This window comes from Anser brachyrhynchus, assembly GCF_964034855.1.
Source record: "Anser brachyrhynchus genome assembly, chromosome: 1".
Lineage (NCBI taxonomy): Eukaryota > Metazoa > Chordata > Aves > Anseriformes > Anatidae > Anser > Anser brachyrhynchus.
In genome coordinates, this window is record NC_137694.1 from 7,106,960 (window position 1) to 7,115,268 (window position 8,309).

An 8,309-nucleotide genomic window follows, 5' to 3' on the forward strand; every position below is an offset into this window, starting at 1 on the left:
TATTATGTGTATTGACACATAAGCCCCATTTGAAGACAGGAGCTTCAAGACACTTTTTGCCCCATGGGTTTTGTAGTTCAACAGTTCAAGTACTCTTCTTCTGTGCCAAGGCCCAAGGAGATTACTGCATCATGGATTGTCTAGGCAATGCCAGAAAACAAGATAAAACTGAGAGAAAAAGAAAAAAATATATATATATATATATGGAGATTTGCAACGGTGAGTTTATAACTGAAAATTGAATGACTTGGCAGGAAAGAAAAGGTGAAGATGGCTTTTCATGTTCAGCATTCCAGGCCTCTTTGCAGCAGGTGCATTCCCAGGTTCACTGGGGTGTACCTCCAGTCATCACAGAGAGAAGTCAAGGCTGCAGCACAAGAAGGTTCCCTAAGTGATCAGAGAAACATCACAATTTGTGAGATGTGCTTGCAAGCTTCACTTCCATTCAGTAGTAGCCACAAAATCTCAAGAGGAACACAAGGATAGATATGGTCCCACTCCTCCAGTACACAGGTCTCTGAAGTACTGATGAGGGTTCACGGCATCTAGAACCAAAACATATTCCAGAGAGGAAAAAGGAAAAAAAAGAAAAAAAAAAGAAAAGAAAAAAAAAAAGAGAGAGTCAGCTCCTATCACGGGTGTCATCTGGGTCTTTTGGGGAAACTCTGTACTGTCACAACCTTCATAACATCCCTGTCATTGTTCTCTTAGGGGTTTGTAACACCTGTAGTGGCATTTGCTGCATCCTATTAAAAAGGTCAGTGCAGCACAATTCTCTATGGTATCAATGCTTCCTTCCTCCAGATTTTGTAAAAAAAAAAAAAAAAGGAACTAGTGATGACTGCACTTACACAACCCACCAAAAGTGGTATTTTCATACCTAGCAGGAAAACAGTTTGCGGAGTCACAGGGAGCCCTTCAAATGAATATCATTGCAAGACATTTGAGGTTAAAACAAAATAAGGTGCACTTGCAACTACAAATACTAGAGGGAATTTTCAAAAGGATTTAAGTGGTAATATTCATGAAGACTTGGGTGTCAAAATCCACTTGCCTCCAGGCCTTAGTTGAGAGTTATGCCTTTTAAAATAGTGCCATGTTTCCACTCAAGTATTACTGTTTTGACTATCTCTTCAAAGCCAGGAAGCAATGTTCCCTTTATGTTAAAAAGTGTGATGGGAGCATGGATCCCTGTGGCCTGTATGGTGGTATGGAGCTGCAAACACAGTTCTCTTTTAGGGATGAACAAGGGTGCACTTCAGGATAAAGAAAACAGTATTGTTTGCAAGAGGTTTTCTTCTTTTTCCACTTTGCCACAGTACTTTCAGAATAGAGGCTTCCTCGTCACCATTCTGGCTTGATTTCCCCTTACAGCTTTAAAGAAGCACTACAAATCCCCACATACATGGGGAGATGCTGCACCGGACAGACCACTGCTCTCCCTAACAAGGTGCACTGCCATCGCTCCTTGTCCGTCCATGACTTCATTTAGCCTGCAGTCCCCATGCTTCAGTTTCCTTTCTCCATGGTTCTCCAATTCCTGCTCGGTAACTCCCTAAAATAGTCCCACTTTTACTTTTGACCATCCTTAGTCAAAAGTAAAGCTCTCTCCCTCGCTTCTAGCCCTCTGTCACATTTGCGGGTTGATCTGCCTGTGTTTTCCTGGCATGACTGTACTTGGCAGCAGTACCACATTCCGAGGGCTTCAAACATTTTCTCAGTCTGCTGCCTTCTTGGTCCAAATTTCACACTCAGAGACAGCAAAAGAAAAGGGCAAAGATGCTTGTGTTTTTTAAACACTTCTGGTAATCCAGAGCTCCTGTCAGTTCAGCTGACGATGATCCGAAAGAGAATTAGTGCCATCTATCGGAAAATAAACACAAGGACAGTTATCAATTCCACTGTAAACTTTTTTGCACGTTTATCCATTTTTTTTCTTCTTTCCCTTTACCATCAAGAGTGCAAGGACAAAACCAGCAGCACCTTCTGGTGTGGTGGGTGTTGAGTGAAATATTTTGCTTCCTGAGTGGACACCTGTACCTGTTGAGTGGTCAAGGAAGGAGAAGATAGCCCAAACAAGGATCCTGTGGTAATGTCAGTGGCAATTTTTCCAGTCAGTACCTTTCCTCTGAACTGCCAGGGACAGATCACAAAACCACCAGACTTACAGAATCATAAAATTATAGAATAACCAGAGTTGGAAGGGACCCACAAGGATCATGAAGTTCAACTTCATGAAGTCCACACAGGAACACCCAAAAATCAGGCCATGTGTCTGAGAGCGTTGTCCAAACACTTCTTGAACTCCAGCAGGCTTGGTGCCATGCCCACTGCCCCGGGGAGCCTGTCCCAGTGCCCGACCACCTCTGGGTGCAGAACCTTTCCCTAACCGCCAGCCTGACCCTCCCCTGTCCCAGCTCCATGCCGTTCCCTCGGGCCCTGTCGCTGTCCCCAGAGAGCAGAGCTCAGCGCCTGCCCCTCCGCTCCCCTCGTGAGGGAGCTGCAGGCCGCCATGAGGCCTCCCCTCGGCCTGCTCTGCTCTGGGCTGAACAAACCCAGGGCCCTCAGCTGCTCCTCATACATCCTCCCCTCTAGACACTGCACCATCTTTGTAGCCCTCCTTTGGACACTCTCTAACAGTTTTATGTCCTTTTTATACTGTGGCGCCCAAAACCACACACAGAACTCAAAGTGAGGCCACATCAGATCAGAAAGGGAGAATCCCTTCCACAGCTAGCCTGATGCACCCCAGGGTATGGCTGGCCCTTTTCGCTGCCCACCATACCCTGGTTATCTTGTGGTTATTATGTGGTTATGACTTGTGAATATCATTTTGCTCTTCTTCTCAAAAAAAATAAATAAATCTAAGGCATCCTACTGACAGGCAGAAAATTATTTCTTTGTCATGCTTCTTAATGCAGAACCTTGTACTTGAAGTGACATCACACAGGGCGCTTTTCATAGATGCTGTTCTTACTAGACTGAGAATAAATGGTGACTTTTTTGCCAATTTGACCTCAATCACTAAATTTATTAGAAAAAAAAAATCTTTTTTTTTTCTTTTTTTTGGTACTGATGGCAGAATGTATCTGAAATCAGAGCTGATGGTGAGAAGTCCAGCAACTCAGCACAATCAAATTGCAACTCATTTCAGGGAAGGAAAGCTGAAAAGGAAAACTGTTAAATTACAATTTTTCTACATACCAGCTAGCTCTGAATTAGATCATCTAAAAGCTGCACTAGAGGCACTATTTTTACTCTTCTGTGTCATTGCACAGGGATGTTATATAATTGCAGTTGTAAAAGAAATTATCCATTTGGCCATGCGCAGGAGGGAAAGTGGTACGTGACACACTGAGTATGAAACTGTGCAGAACAGGCCAAAAGCAATCAATTAGATACATTCTTTGTCACTACCATTTGCTTTACATATCCTACAGGGATCCCTGCCCACAACACATTTATCAGACTAAAAACATGATCTTGGTTCTTTTTTTTTTTTTTTTTAACAATTTTATTTCTGCTTTGTTTTGACTCCCTTGACTCAGTATTTGATAATTCTCCCTTTCAAGGTAGTAACAACATCAATAGAAATCAGTTCAATACCGGACTGTCAATCAAAAATCCATGAATCTCACCACACCATCTGTTTATGGCATTCGGTTCATACATCTGAATGTCATGATTTTTGTAGTTGTTTTACTGTAGAAGATCATGTAAGGTCTGACATCTTTTAATGTAAATTTTACCAGCTGGCTCTGAGCCATTTCCAGGCCATGGTAACCCTTAATTGTTGTAAGAAATGAATGCATTTCATTATCTTACTTTTCTCTAGGTTATGGTGACATTCATCACACAATACTGCTGACTGCAGAAGTTGGATGCACTTCACAGCATCCCCTCTCCTCCACTTAATCTGCTCAAAGCCTGCAAAGAACATATCTTTGTGGTGCTTGCAAATTACCTGTCAATTGGAAATTAACCTTAATCAGCAAATCTGAAGGCACAGCAAACACTCTAGTATTTGCTTTGGCAAGAAGCCCAGGTATTAATCAAGGGTAGTGGTCCTTCCACAGACCCATGGACACTTCTGTAGACAGAATAAAACAACGCTCTTTAAGAACCTGAGCTCTTCAGAGGAAGCAATCCAGACTGGTGTAGTGTATATTCGTGGTGTCCTGAGAAAGAAGTCAGTCTTTGGGTTATGTCTGTAGAGTATCTATGGGAACCTGGCCAAAATCAGGAGTTTCCAGCAGCTAACACAGCATCGGTCAGGAGCAAGAAGGCAACACAGACTAGAAAGACAGGAAGAGCAGAGCCAACATAAGAGAGTCAAAGGCAGCACGAGCTCCACATTATATAAGACAGACGGACAGACAGATAAAACTTAAGCTGTATGTGTATATACATAGAGATATACATAGAGAGAGGTTCTTCCTACCTAAGCTTTCTGAAGTTCAAGCCTTTGTTCCAGTTATGTTAGACTCTCAGGGTTCAGCTCCTGGACAACTGCAAAAACAGCCTCTGAGCTGTTAGCCTGGGGTGATGCGAAGATAATTCAACACAACCCTCTGTCTTTTCAGACAAAGCTAAGCTGTGTTATCTCACATTTGCTAGGGAGTAAGATGTATACAAAGACTGTTTCCATGGCTCAGCTGCCACAAGGGAATTTCTTAAGTAACTTCACTGAATCTGAGCCCTCAGACCTGGAGCTGACCAATGCCTATTTTCGCAATAAATACTATGGTGTGACTTGGGGAAAGCTAGACACTTTTATACATCTGTAAGCCGTGCCTGCAAATATTTACCCTCAGTGCAGTACAGGCAGAGATAGATGAGCTACTTGTAACTCACTCCAGCAGTTCAGGCCATCATGGAAAGAGTTAGAATAAAGTTTCCTTTATTCACAGGTCACACACAGTACACTCCTGCATGTTACTCATGACCTACAGAATGGACAAAAAAAGAATTGTGACCAGAGACTGTGGTGAAAAAAAAAATCAGAAAAAAATACATGGGTCCAAACAATAGCTTTCTCAGTTGTATTCCCACTATGCTGATGTGTTAAAACAGTGTTTCATGCAAACACTGTAACATTCCTTAGATATAGAGCAATATTTCCTTATCACTTAAAAAAAATCAAACTTTTTTTTTTTTCCACAAGGCCTCATTGGTTATTTATCTTCCCCCCACCCCGATCTACAAAGATTTCAGTTTCTCTTTGCCTTTTAAAAAAATGTTTCGTTGCAATTAAAATCAGATATATCACTTCTGATTCCCAAGAACCCCTCCTTCATTTTACAAATGTAAGCAAGGACTGTTCCTGCATTTGGAACTCTTCAAAGAATTGCAAGATACACACATTTACTGGCAGTAAAGCTCATATCTAAATAATAAATAGTTCCCTCAAAACTTGGATATTTTGCTGTTTAAATAACATCTGTTCCCAAAGATGGACTTTTGGTAATAAAATCAGATCTAGGATCGCTGTGGGAACAAACAGCTATCAGAAGCATAATCAAATAGAAAATGCTTCCTAAAATTGTGCTGTCAAGTAAAACTCAGCTCATCTTTGTTGCTCTTCTTTTGTCTTTGCGGCACACACAGTAAAGTCCTCCAGTTTGCCAGAACTTAGTCCAGAGCTCAAATAAAAAAGTCACAATGAGCTGCTAGTCCTTGTCCTTGTCCTGCTCCTTGTCCTCACAGAGGCTGTCTTTACTGCCCCTCTATGTCTTAAATGCTCATCTAATATATCAACCATGGATGCCGTGATGGGAGGCAACAGTAACTCAGAGATCTCACTCCCACAAGCACAGGAGATCTCTGTGTATCTCCAAGGAGACAGATTCCCTTTCTTAGCAGTATAAGCAGAAAGCACATGCGTTATGGACTCAGCATACATAAATCTACTATGAAACCTGTAAATGGTCCCAAATGTTTTCTGGTTTGATTTCTAGGGAGACTGGTAACCTGCAGCCAGGGTTTGAATGCTGAAATTTCTCAGCTGGTAACCTAGTAAAAGGATGGGTCCCTGCCAGTGTCCACTGTCCACCACCCTTCTCTTCCTTGTACTAGTAAGTTTCTGGCTTACTCCATAGAAAGTCAGAAACTGCATCCAACCACAATGTTTAACAGACATTAATAGGCCGTGTCCCTTGAGTGTGGTTAATCCCTTCCTAATCTAGTCATCTCTACAGTATCCTGTGGCAATATTTACTAAAATGTAATCATAGTCTTGTATGAAAAGCACCTCATTTTGTTCAATTTACAGCGTTGTCTGATCATTTCTCTGGGCACTTTTTAGTTCTAGTGTAATGAGAAACCTTTCCTAACCAATCCTCTTGATATCCTCCTCTATTGTTTCTTCAATAAACAAGGGGAACTGGAAGTTTTAGTTAAGTCTCAGGACTATGATATCATTGGCCTCAGCGAGAGATGGTGGGACAACTTACGTGCCTGGAGTGCTTGGACAGATGGTTACAGGCTCTGCAGGAGAGAGAGGTGGAGAAGGAAAGGATTACGTTAGGGAATGCCTAAACTACATGGAGCTTGGTTATGGTGATGAAAAAGTTGAGTTTCTTTGGCTAAGAGACAGAAGAAAAGCTAATGAGGCAGATATTATGGTGGTAGTCTCATATAGACAGCCCAAGGTGGATGAAGAGGTAGATGAAATATTCTATAAGCAACTAGAAGTCTTGCGATCTCTGGTCCTTTTTCTCATGGGGGATTTCAAATTCCCAGATGTCTGCTGGAAACACAGTACGACAGAGAGAAAACGGTCTAAGAGATTCCTGGAGTGTGTGGAGGATAACTTCCTGACAGAGGTGGTGAAGAAGCAAGCTAGGGAGGGTGTCCCACTTGACCTGCTGCTTGCAAACAGGGAAGGACTTGGGGGTGATGTGATGGTTGGAGGCTGTCTTGGGCACAGCGATCACATAATGATAGAGTTTTTGATCTTTGGTGAAGCAAGGAAGGCAGTTAGCAGAACTGCTACCTTGGATTTCCAGAAGGCAGATTTTGGCCCATTTAGAGACCTGGTTGGCAGAGTCCCTTGGGAGGTGATTCCGGAAGGTAAAGGAGTGCAGGCAGGCTGGACTTTCTTCAAGAAATAAATCTTGAAGGCACAGGGGCAGGCCATGCCAATGTGCTGAAACTCAGGCTGGCAGTGAAGAAGACCAGCCTTGCTAAACAGAAAGCTTCTTCAGAAGCTCAGGAAAAAAAAAAAAAAAAGAGTTTATGAGCTCTGGAAGAAGGGGCAGGCAATGCAGTAGGACTATAGAGCTGTTGTCAAGTTGTTCAGTGAGAAAATTAGAAGGGCCAAAGCCCAGCTGGAACTCAGTTTGGCTAGTGCAGTAAGGGAGAATAAGAAATGCTTTAATAAACACATCAACAGCAAAAGAAGGACTAAGGAGAATCTCCATCCCTTACTGGTTGTGAGGGGAAACATAGTGATGAAAGATAAGGATAAGGCTGAGGTACTGAATGCCTTTTTTGCCTCCATCTTTATTAGTAAAGCCAATTGTTCCCAGGGTACACAGCTATCTGAGTTGGAAGATGGTGACAGAGAGTGTGATGAAGCCCCTGTAATCCAACATAAGAGAGCCTGCCTGGTAGGGCAGCTACCTTCCAAAGGACTGACTGCAGCCCTCATCTTCCCTGCTGGATTTTGCTTTGGGTCCCCACTGGATCCCACCCGCTGCCTCCTCTGTGTAGAAACTTGTACGGGAAGGGAGTTGCTGTGTGCCCAGATGTGGGCCAAGGCCATGGAGCTGTGAAGGGCATAGAGCTCCCTTCTCCATACCTACCCTACACACACGGTTCATCGCAGGTCAGTGGGGGGCTGATGTGGTGGGGCGTGCTTATCTGTCCTGCAGCCTTTGGTTGTGTGGGACTTGGCTGCTCTGCCACCTGCGAGGCCTCTACCCTGACAGGAAAAACATAGAGCCCCGTGAAGCAGAACCCGAGGGAGGCCCATGCAGATGGGGACCTGTCCTCAGAGGAGCCTGTCTTCCTCAGTAGCCCCAGGGCCAGGCTCAGCAGGATGCTCTGCCCTTGGTACTCTCCCCTCTGCAGGGTATCTGGGACCGGTGCTGTTTAGCGTCTTTGTCGGTGACATGGACAGTGGGATCGAGTGCACCCTTGGCAAGTTTGCCAGCAACACTGAGCTGTGTGGTGCGGTCGACACGCTGGAGGGAAGGAACCTGGACAAGCCTGAGAGGTGGGGCTGTGTGAACCTTATGAGGTTCAACAAGACCAAGTGCAAGGTCCTGCACCTGGGACAGGGCAATCCCAAGCCCAAATCCAGGCTG